This window comes from Sorex araneus, chromosome 4 (assembly GCF_027595985.1).
Source record: "Sorex araneus isolate mSorAra2 chromosome 4, mSorAra2.pri, whole genome shotgun sequence".
NCBI classification, from domain to species: Eukaryota; Metazoa; Chordata; class Mammalia; order Eulipotyphla; family Soricidae; genus Sorex; species Sorex araneus.
This window is the reverse complement of record NC_073305.1, coordinates 92,081,850-92,093,620: the sequence shown is the minus strand read 5'-3', so window position 1 is coordinate 92,093,620 and position 11,771 is coordinate 92,081,850. Positions and strand designations below refer to the sequence as shown.

General features: G+C 38.8%; 1 pseudogene; it reads left to right on the top strand.

The window, feature by feature from the left end:
- Positions 1 to 10,175: 10,175 nt before the first annotated feature.
- On the top strand, positions 10,176 to 11,323 carry LOC129404338 (craniofacial development protein 2-like; annotated as a pseudogene).
- Positions 11,324 to 11,771: the final 448 nt, after the last annotated feature.

Here is an 11,771-nt window from a genome sequence, read left to right as displayed (position 1 = left end):
ACAACTATGCCTGTCTCATCTTTCAAATACTATTTGAAATCTTAAAGGTGGATGTTTTCTAAAATTATAAATTTTTTATTTATAATCAAAATTATATCTATAAATTAGCACCTGGTCATTTTTGAACACTGTTCTAATCTATCATGATTTTATTGAATGCAAAATTTTAAATAGACTCTAAGGTATCTTCGACTGAGTTAATTAAAATAATAACATTAACTTTGTAAGAGTCAATACATATTATGTATATATAAATACTCACACTCTCTCACACACATAAATATATACATACATATGTATATATATATATATGGAGAGAGAAAGGGAAACTTCATGTTTCTATGTATACACATAAGCTTTGCTTTTCTTCCTGGATGTTTTCAGCGTGTCCCAACAAATTGGTATGTTGAATTCCCAAATTGATATTGGTATTAATTGATATGTTAATATACAAGGTATTAGGCAGTGAATGCTTTGGAAAGTGAACATATCTTAAAGGTGGAAGTATCAAGAATGTAATTAATAGTCTTTTTAAAGAAATCCCAAAGAGATCCTTCTTACCTCTGCTGTGTGAGGTAGCTAGGATCTGGCAGTTTGAAGTCCTAAAGTGGACCCTCACTAGAACTGTTAGTGTTATTATAGGATTATATTGTTTTAAATACTCCTCGGAGAGCTTGGCAAGCTACCAAGCATATCCCAGCCACAATGGCAGAGCCTGGAAAGCTACCTGTAGTGTATTTGATATGCCAAAAAACAGTAGCAATAAGTCTCACAATCGAGACGTTACTGGTTCCCGCTCGAGCAAATCAAGCAAATTGATGAACGATGGGATGACAGCGCTACAGTGCTAAATACCTCTAGCCCTTTATCTAGAGTGAGTATCAAAACCCCTTTCAGAGTTGGGGCATGCAGCTAGGCCTGAATGCATATGAAATAGGACAGAAAAATAAATGACATTATTAAATCCTTACCATATCCCCCTTATGTAAACTGAATGAGAGACTAAGTAGAAACTTTTAACTTCCTTCTTTCCTAAATGCTCAATGGCAATAGAAACAAAAAGCAGAACTGATCTTCCTTAGGAACCTTGCCTGAGGGCGGGAATTGGGGAGAATAATTTAGAGAAGGGAACACTAGGATAGTTACAGACCAGAAATGTGTCTGCCCCAGTGGCAGCCTGGGGAGTGGGAGGGAAACTGGGGACATAGGTGGAGCCTAGTGGACACTAGGTGAATTGGTTGGTGTTGGAATATTGTAAGCCTGAGATTCACCCACAAATATCTTTATAACTTCTTGGTGATTCAATAAAAAAAGGAAGTAAATAAAAAGTAGAACAAAAAAAGCATAATGTTCAGGCAGGAAACTGAGATGCCACATCAGAGCTTGCACCCTGCCTGAAATCACAAAACAGTAAAAATCCACTGAAAACTGACGTTTGTGCACCTTTTAGGTAGGGTTTGAGAACTAGAACTTTACCTACATGCTAGGAGAAATGAACTGGCTTTCAGGAGCCTCCACTGAGTTCCATGATTCTTTCCCAACTGAGTCCATTTTAAGGGTGACTTAATCACCTAGGAGTCAAGGTCACCAGCCTACTAAGGTGTACCCTGGGGAAACTGAAATAGGGTGAGTTTAAGAAGAGTCTGGGGTCTTATGAGTTATGTAGCTCAGGCTGGCAAGAGATCACAGGTTTTTTATTCACTATTTATGCTTTTGAGGATCTGCAGGATACTTCTGTCGTCTTTAGGATGTATCTTCATTACAAGCACTAAGACATGGGCTGGCAGTTCTGGAATGTATATGAAACAGGTGATAAAAAAATGACAACATGATCTAATTTTATACTGAGAGGGAGCGCTCTAGATAAATGTCTCTCACTCTAACTTGTTCTGCTATTTTCTAAGAGGGCAACTACTCTTTGGGATTTGCTTTTAGGCTTTATGATAATGGCTGATTAGATCTAATACTGCTTATCCAGCATTGTTCTCCCTCCCCATGTCTTCCCCCCCACCCCTCCCACAAACAAGATTGCAACAGATCACCAGGCGGAGCTCAGCAACTTTGACCTCTGTTTGCATCCCATAGTGTGTAACCCATCCTCCGTCACCAGTCTAAGAACTGGTGCCAGTCTCTGTGTGTAGAAAGGTAGAAAGATTGAAGCATGCATCTTTATACCCTATAGACTCCAACTTCAGGTTTTCTGGTCAGTTCTATGCAGACTGGTCCAAAGTTTGCTGTGCATGTATCATAATTATAAGAGGAAGTAAATACAAGTTCTGCCCATTTGACCATTTTGGTCCTGCTCCATAAACATCTTCAAAATTACATTGTTTTACACCTATTGAAAAAAGGCAGACAAGTAGCAAGACAAAGTCAATTTTTAAGAAAACTTTAGAAATATCCAGGATGTGCCATGAACTCTTGATAAAATATTTAACTTGAACAGATTTTAAAATGACTACAATTGATACATTGAAGAGGATTACAGTTTAGATTGTAGGATTATAGATTGTAGATAATATTTGGAAACTATAGTATTTTTAAAATCAAATTCAAGTTTAGAACTGAAAATATTTTAAGATTTAAAATTGAAAAATTATTGCCCAGTTTTAACGTATTGAATGCAGTTTTAAAGAGAGAAATGGATGAACCGGAGCCGAGACATGAGAAGCAGACCCTCCGCGCCTATAGACTGTGATCCTGAGGTCTCCTAACCCATTTTGGCACCAGAGCGGATTCTTGCAGCCATGCATTTTGACTGTGAACTGAGCTACAACCTCGTGCAGCCCGGGGAGGGATTTTTCCCTCTCCACCCCATTTTTCTGAGCGAAAATGGCGGCAGCGGCCGCAGCCACATGGTGAGAGCCACCCTCTAAGACCCCTCAACCAGGAGGTAGGACTTTCTTTAGTGACGTAGCCTGTAGGTGGTCCTGGGAGGGGGGGCGTTCCCGGCGTGCCTTCTGCCCAGAGATGAACCGGAGCCTCGGCACGAGAAGCAGACCCTCCGCGCCTATAGACTGTGATCCTGAGGTCTCCTAACCCATTTTGGCACCAGAGCGGGTTCTTGCAGCCATCCATTTTGACTGTGAACTGAGCTATAATATTAGAAACCCAAAACCGCGACCGCGCGGACTCAAAGTCTTCACTCTCAGCAATGAAGAGAAATGATTAGATGATGCCTATTCAGCAGGCCTGATTGTTGGGGAAAATTTCCAATCAATAATAGTGAGTTCTGTATGGAAATATAGAATGTACTCAAGGTATATAGAGAATAATGGGAATATCATTAGCTACTTAGATGGGAGGTGGGGTGGGAGGGGGGTGTATTTGGGTTCTTTGTGGTGGAACATGTGCACTGGTGAAGGGATGGGGATTTGACTGTGACTTAAACCTGAAAGCTTTGTAAAAAAAAAAAATACCGTTCTTCATTGTTTGATTGAAACGTAATCACAAAAATTTATTATGTCCATAACTGTATCTCATGGTGATTCGTTAAAATAAAGAAATAAATTTTGAAAATTAAAAAAAAGAGAGAGAAATATTTGACAAATCTGGTTGCAACAGAATCAATGGAGGCTAGAAAAAAAACAGGATTTTAAAGATGCCAAAATATAATAACTGCTAGCAAAAATTCTAACATCAAGAGACATTTTTTGACATTGAAGGTTGTCACTTTTTGAATAACAGAGAAACGCTTAGTTTATCATTGTGAAAGAGATACAGGAAATAATAAAATACAGTTTTCTGAAGAAAAACTGAAAACCCGAATGGGAGAGCAACGATCCAGAAAATAATGAAAAACAGTAATATTATAATTATCTGGAAAATGCAAAGACAAACTGCAATAAGAGACTGAATAGTCATTTTGTAGAGTTTAAAGTACATGTGAAATATGACAACAATAAAGTGGTGGAACAAAGAATTTGTTTTATCATCATGCACTTTCTGCAACAGTGTAAATGCAGCGATTAAACTCATTTCATCCACTATGCCTTTTATTTCACCCATTTTCATTTTTCTGCATAGCAGTGTCAATTCCTATTTGTTCTCATATTTACTGTTTCTCTAGCTCTGTAGGAGTGAGCTATTTTTTTTTTTAATTTTTATTAGTGAATCACCATGAGGTACAGTTACAAACTTAGGAACTTTCATGTTTGCATTTCATTTACGTCCCTCTACCAGTGCCCATTCGGAGTGAGCTATTTTATTCAGCATCTAACATCTGAAATCAGTAAGTAAAAACAGTGTACCCCAAAGATATTTTCTGAGTCACCTAATAATAAAATTAATGCTAATATTTGTAGATTTACTTATTCATATAGTGTCATGATATATAAATAATTTCTCACACATAGTGTAGTTAAAATACATCTTAAAGGGATCATTTCGAAAAGAGCTGTTTGTCTTACACTGTCATTTGCTTTGATGTATCAAAATAAGAAAGGTTAGTAATTTAGCTTTGATATATCAAAATAAAAAAGGTTAGTAATGTTATATACTGCCATAATCCAAGTAAATGTGGCATTTTAATAATGGAAAAATACAGAAAAATGAAGGTAAAACTTTAGCTTATTATGGTAAAGATTAATGGTTACCTTTATAAATGTTAATGTATTTAATGCTATAGAATATCATAAGCATTCATATCACCTTATATATGTACATATATAGACAAAAACTGATATACTTGTAGCAGTAGATGATAGACTTTATGCATGAAAATACTTATTTATATTTTTTAATAATTACAATTGCTTCATGGATATATTTGAAACTTTTCTCATTACAACAATTTAGAAATGTGACCCTAAAATATTACTGAGTTAAGATGTATAATAATATAACTGCCAGGGGGCTGGAGTGATAGCACAGCGGGTAGGGCGTTTGCCTTGCACGCGGCCGACCCGGGTTCGAATCCCAGCATCCCATATGGTCCCCTGAGCACCGCCAGGAGTAATTCCTGAGTGCAGAGCCAGGAGTAACCCCTGTGCATCGCCAGGTGTGACCCAAAAAGAAAAAAAAATAATAATAATAATAATATAACTGCCAATTTTAAATTTTTTTCTTTTTTTTTTCTTTTTGGGTCACACCTGGCGATGCACAGGGGTTACTCCTGGCTCTGCACTCAGGAATTACTCCTGGCGGTGCTCAGAGGACCATATGGGATGCTGGGAATTGAACCCGGGTCAGCCGCGTGCAAGGCAAACGCCCTACCCGCTGTGCTATCGCTCCAGCCCATTTAAAAGAATTTAATGAAGAGATTAGTTACATAGCCACAGAAAGAATATGGAACACTACAAGTGATTGCAGAGTACTCCAGAACTAGCACAGTGTGGATCTCTGTCTTTTTCTAAGTTGAAGGCTCTAGGAAGACAGCAAGTACAAGTAGACTGGATTGTAGCTAGGACTGTGGTTGTAGGAGACAGTTACCAAACAGGAAGGAGATGAAACCTTCCATAAAACATATACACTCTGGGTTAACTGGGGTTATTGGTGGTGGGAAATGGACACTTGTGAAGGGATAGTGCTGGAACATTGAGGAATGAAACTCAATCATGAAAAACGTTGTAACTTTGTTTCTCACAGTGATTCAATTAAAAACAAACAAACAAATAAACGAACCTCCAGACATGTCCTGGCCAGTAGGAAGCTAGGAAGTTAGTGATCCACCTTAGTTTCCTGCTTTTAAAAGTTCTTGTGCATTAATTGTTTAAACATATCTTGGACACCAGGAAAAAGAATTCTCGGAATTTAATTAAAAAAATTTTTTTTTTTTTTTTGCTTTTTGGGTCACACCCAGTGATGCTCAGGGGTTACTCCTGGCTTTGCACTCAGGAATTACTCCTGGCGGTGCTTGGGGGACCATATGGGATGCCGGGGATCGAACCCGGGTCAGCCGCGTGCAAGGCAAACGCCCTACCCGCTGTGCTATCGCTCCGGCCCCTAATTTAAAAAATTTTAGTTTTCCTAGAACGGAGCTGAGGTGAGAGAGGGTAGGGAAGGTCAAGGAGTGCTTCTGGAGGAACAAACGCACACTAATCAACAATTTTCAAATAACTCAAAAAGATAAGGATAAATTAAAACATTAAGTTATGAACATTGCATTACGTTTTCAATAACACTTAATAATTTTGAAGTTATTCTGTGTAATCATTATATTTTATATATGAGGATATCATAGCATTTACAGTGAATAAATTTACCCAAAAAGTTTTATAAAAGGCATTTAAAAATCTTTATGTCAATGCATTTTTTCCAAAAACTGTATTGAAATTTACATAAATATTACCTGATAATATAACTGCTAATGGATTTAAATTGAAATTTTAAGAAAATTAATTAATTAAATTGAATCATTTAATTGAAACTTCCTCTAAAAGACTTTTAAAAAAATCATAATTTCAATCATTTCTATACTAAAAATCCTTTGAGAATATTTCAATTCAGGAATAAACTTCTTTATTCAAGCATTTTTTAACATATGCTTTATTTCAGGGCTTACATTAGTCCCTCAGGGCAAAAATCAGTCACCGATGAATACCATCCTTTATAAACTATAACAGATATTCTTTGTAAAATATAACAAATCTAGTACAATTGATTATAGTGTGAATGATACAAATCTACAAATTCCTAGATATAAATTTTGTGATGACTAGATATTAATAATATAATTTACTTGCTATAGGCATACATGAATATATTATAAAATATTACTGTAATCAATGCCAGCTCACCAATTTTAATGTTTAAATATTGATAAATGCCTATCAAAAGGACTTTTCTTAACAATAAAGTCTTTCTAAATTTTAGTGTAAAGTAAAAAGTAAAATGACAATCTTCCTTTAAATTTTATTGACTTTTAATCAATTTATAATCGACATTGAACACTAGAAACTCATTACCACTCCTAAGGAATGGTGAATCTTTCACTTGAGTCAGCGAAAGAGTAATAAGGCAAGTAAGTTGAAGATATAGTGTAGAAACTCCAGTTCAGTCGTTGGCACCACTTGGTCTCCTAAACACTGCTAGTTATAGCCTGGAGGTCCCCTGCCATACCATGAGTATGGACCAAAGAAGTGATACAAAAAGCAGTAAAACAATTTCTCTCCATGCTTTAATTTCCTGTTATTTCTTCTTTTTATTTAAAATCACCAAAGCAGGATGACAAAGAATGCCAGAAAATATCATGGTCAGAGTGATAGCACAGTGGGTAGGGTGGGCATTAGCCTTGCACAGGGCTAACCTGGATTCAATCCTGGCATCCCATATGGTCTGCTAAGCATCATCAAAAGTAATTCCTGAGTGCAAAGACGTAGTAATCCTTGAGCATCACTGGGTATGGCCCAAAAACAAACATAAAAAAAATAAGCAAGAAGAATTTCAGAAAATATTTCCTATAATTTAAAAAACAGTAACATGTGAGAAAATTAAGATGAATTAGAAAAACAAGTAAAGACTTTCAGAAGAATAAATCAGATTTTCATGTTCAGAACTAATTAATTTACAGAGAAAATCTTTTTTGGATGAAAAGTCATAACATAATCTTTTGTGTTTTTCATACTTTTGTTTGACATGAGGAGGAGAAAAGTGTTTGAAGGATGCAAAATCTTGGGGGTACAATTGACCTGTACCTGTGGGGCAAGTGCATCAGCAGCCTGATGGTGCCTTCAGGCTTCCTGACACCCCAAAATTGTTGCTTTGCCTTTGGTTGGACCCAACAACCTGGGGCCAAATTTACCAAGGAATTAAATAGCCAAAAGTTAGATATGTGGTAGCCATGCCCACAAACCACCTCAAGCTCAGTTATACAAGCCCATTTACTGGCCTTACTTCAGAGACCCATAGATAAATCTCAAAAGAGATCAAAAGTCACACCTAATCTCGGAGCCTCACACAGCTGAACAGACTGGAGTAAATTGGAGGGGGGGATGGGTTGGTCAGGGGCCCACCCAAGTAGAGCCTTCAGTAGCCGCTTGCCCCCACAATCTAAAATCTCTGCAATAACCCGAGTCTGACTTCATCATCTCAGGACGGATATCACCATGATATAATCTGCTGAAAATTCTGGTATACAGGTTTTGTGACTGAAATCTCCAGGCTTTCTTGGGGTTGGGATGGGATACCAATCCCCACCTCCCTGTACTTCTGGAAACTTCGGCAGTCATATCCACACCTCAAAGCAGCCACTCAGTTGAAAAGCTGCCCCTCTCAGAGAGCCTGGCAAGCTACCGAGTATCCCCCTGCATGGCAGAGGCTGGCAAGCTACCCGTGGTGTATTCCATATGCCAAAAATAGTAACAAGTCTCACAATGGAGACGTTACTTGTGCCTGCTCTAGCAAATCAATGAGCAACAGGATGCCAGTGAATACAGTGATACAATGATATTACATCATATATAATTTTTAAGAAGCATGTTAAAAGTTTACAAAATAAACAAAATTATATACACAAACACACATATACATAATATACATATAATATATATATATATATATTTATAAATTTGGTGCCACACCCAGCTGTGCTCAGGGCTTAGTTCTGGCTTTACACTTAAGGACCACTCCGATGGACTCAGTGGACCATATGTTTTGCTAGGGATATAACCTGGGTCTACCACATGTAAAGTGAGTAACCTACTTATTATACTATCACTCTGGCTCCCCATTTCAGAATTCCTAGAATATCTAATATAGATATGTTTCAAATATTTGGTAGCAGTTGAGTCAATGAAAAATATAATTTATAAATAAAGCAATTTTACAGGTAAAATGAGGTCTTTCTAAGTAAAATTTGGATCATTGTTATTGCTAAAGGAGAACCTTTCGTGATTTTTAATTTTAGGTCTTATTTCCTGTGAATGTTAAAGCTAGAGAAAGGACTATGACACAGATATTTTTTTTTGTTACACTTGTTCATGGACTGATTGAGCCATAGTTTACGATGATTACATTTTTAAATTCATTGAGTTTCCATATCTGAAAAAAAAACATATTCTTAGTTATGTTTTATTTTTAAAGACCTTACTCTTCAATGATTTAGAACAAACTATTTTAAAGATTGTGTGGAATCATATAAAAATCCCTCATAGCCAAAACTATACTGAAGGACAAGAAACCAGAAGGCATCTCACTACCTAAGTTGAAGCTATACTATAAGGCCATCACTTGTATCACTTGTAGTCCTGTTGATCTTCGATTTGCTCGAGCGGGTGCCAGTAACATCTACACTTGTCCCTGTCAAGAGCTAGAGCAGCCCAATGATATCTGCTTGCTCCAGGAACAGAAAGAGCCTCAAATCGTTCATTCAGGGATTTGACGAAGAAATCTGACTATGTAGTTGGTGGGCGGCCACGAAGTCTTCTGACATCCCGTGGAATCCAGTCGGTAACAGCTCTAGTCCAGCAGTCATCTCTGAATCGCATTACATGACCGGCCCATCTGATTTTTGATGCCTTGGCAAACGAGACAGCATTCCTGATTTTTGACTGTCGATGGAGGTCAGAACTCCGGATACTTTCTCTCACTTGAGTGAGACATGATATTCCCAGCATAGCTCTTTCGATTCCTCTTTGGGATACCCTAATAGCATCCTCATCCTGTTTGCGTAGAGCCCAGCTCTCTGAGGCATACGTTAGTGCAGGAAGAATGGTGGAATAGAAAAGATGTGCCCGGAGTCGGAGATTCTTCGTTCTCTTAGTCACCTCTTTGATGCTCTTGAATGCATTCCATGCTGCTCTCTTCCTCCTGTGCAGTTCTGGCACCAAGTCGTTCCTCATGTTGATTTCTAGACCCAGGTACACAGAGCTGCTGCATTCGGAGATGTTCATTCCATTGAAAGCAAATGGAGCTTCAGAGACCAGTTCATTTTTCATGAACATCGTCTTGTTGAGATTCAGCTGCAATCCGACCTTTCCACACTTGTGGTCGAAGTCGGCCAGCATTTGTGCCGCTTGGCTAATGTTTGGGCAAGCTACCGAGAGTATCTTTCCCAAACAGAAGAGCCTAGCAAGCTACCCATGCTGTATTCGATATGCCAACAACAGTAACAATAATTGGCCTCATTCACCTGTCACCGAAAGAGCCACCAATATGGCAGCGTTAAGAAAGATGAGCAAAGAGAGGCTGAAAAAATCTCGGGGACGAACTAGACTGCCAAAAGAAGAAAGACTGAAATGATTGTCTGTACTTTCAATGCACGGACATTGGCATCAGAAGCATCCACCGAGGACCTGATGGTGCAAGCGCAGAAGATCAAGTACGACATCATTGGTCTGACAGAAACGAGGAGACATCAATCACATCACGCCATTTTCAACACTGGAGAAGAATTGTTCCTCGGAACATGCGACAAAAGAGGCGTTGGTGGCGTTGGTGTCCTTGTCAACACGAACTTGGCCATAAGCATTGATTCAATCGATTGCTTAACAACCCGAGTTGGATGATTACACTTGAATAGATGTGGCTCACTGCCTGCAGTTTCTATATTAATTGTCTACGCACCAACTTCCAACTACGATGAAGATGAAATTGAGAGGTTCTACATGGAACTGGAGAAGTTCTATAAAGAAGACCAAACCTTCTACAAGATCATTTTTGTTGATTTTAATACCAAGATAATTCGGAGAAGGTTGCCTGAAAAACTCCACATTGGGACACATGACCTGGAGTGGAATGATCAGGGTGAGACTGTCTGAATTCATCATGTTGACCAAGACCATCCATGGTAACTCACAGTTCCAGAAGGTCGAATCTGAACACTGGACATGGGAGTCTCCCGGTGGACAGTTCCAGAATGAAATTGACCACATCATATTCAACCAAAGGTTTTGCCTGAACGATGTCGCTGTTGTCTCAAAATTCCAAACGGGATCAGACTACCGTCTCCTTTGTGTGAAATTCTACTTCACAGAGAGGGGAGAAAAGTCCGCAAAATTAAGTCTAAGAAAGCAACTCCCAGAATGATTACCAACTGGGAGCTTTTTGGCACTATTGTAGCAATGTGGAAAGATGCCATCCTTGACAACATCAACAAGGAATACGATCGACTAGTTCAGCACCTCCATGTCTGTGCAAAGAATGCCAAGAGTGAGAAAGCCACAAACAATGCTTGTCTTTGGAAACTCTCGAGCTCATTCGTCAACGTGGTTTGGCACGAGCCTCAGGCAACCACAATTTAATGTCCAAGCTCACAAAGCTGTGCAGAGATGCAATAAAGGAAGACCTCAAAGAGAGAAGAGCAGCAGTGTTGGCCAGTACATCAGAAGCCAGGAAAAGTCTCCGCAACACTCTCTGTCCGTTGCCAATTACAAGACCAAGATGACTGTTCTCCAATGTCCTGATGGATATATCACATCCTCCAGAAATGCAATGGAAAATATTATTCACGACTTCTACTCGGATCTCTTTGACATCCATGTCCACCTGCCCAAATACCAAATTCCGCAGGATGGATATGTAGTTCCCAACGTTCTCCCTTCTGAAATCAGACATGCCATTTCACTGGTAAAGACGTGTACAGCACCTGGTCCAGACAATGTCAGATCCAAACACCTGAAGAATCTGCCGCCAGTACTCATCAATACACTGGCCTGACTCTTCACACGCTACCTGTCTGAATGCAAGGTTCTGTCCCAGTGGAAAACCAGTAAGACTGTTCTGTTGTACAAGAAGGGAGACATCCAGGACATCAGCAACTATCGCCCAATCTGCCTGCTGTCTGTCGCCTACAAGTTGGTCACTCGTGTCATCCTGAATAGAATTGGCAGAAC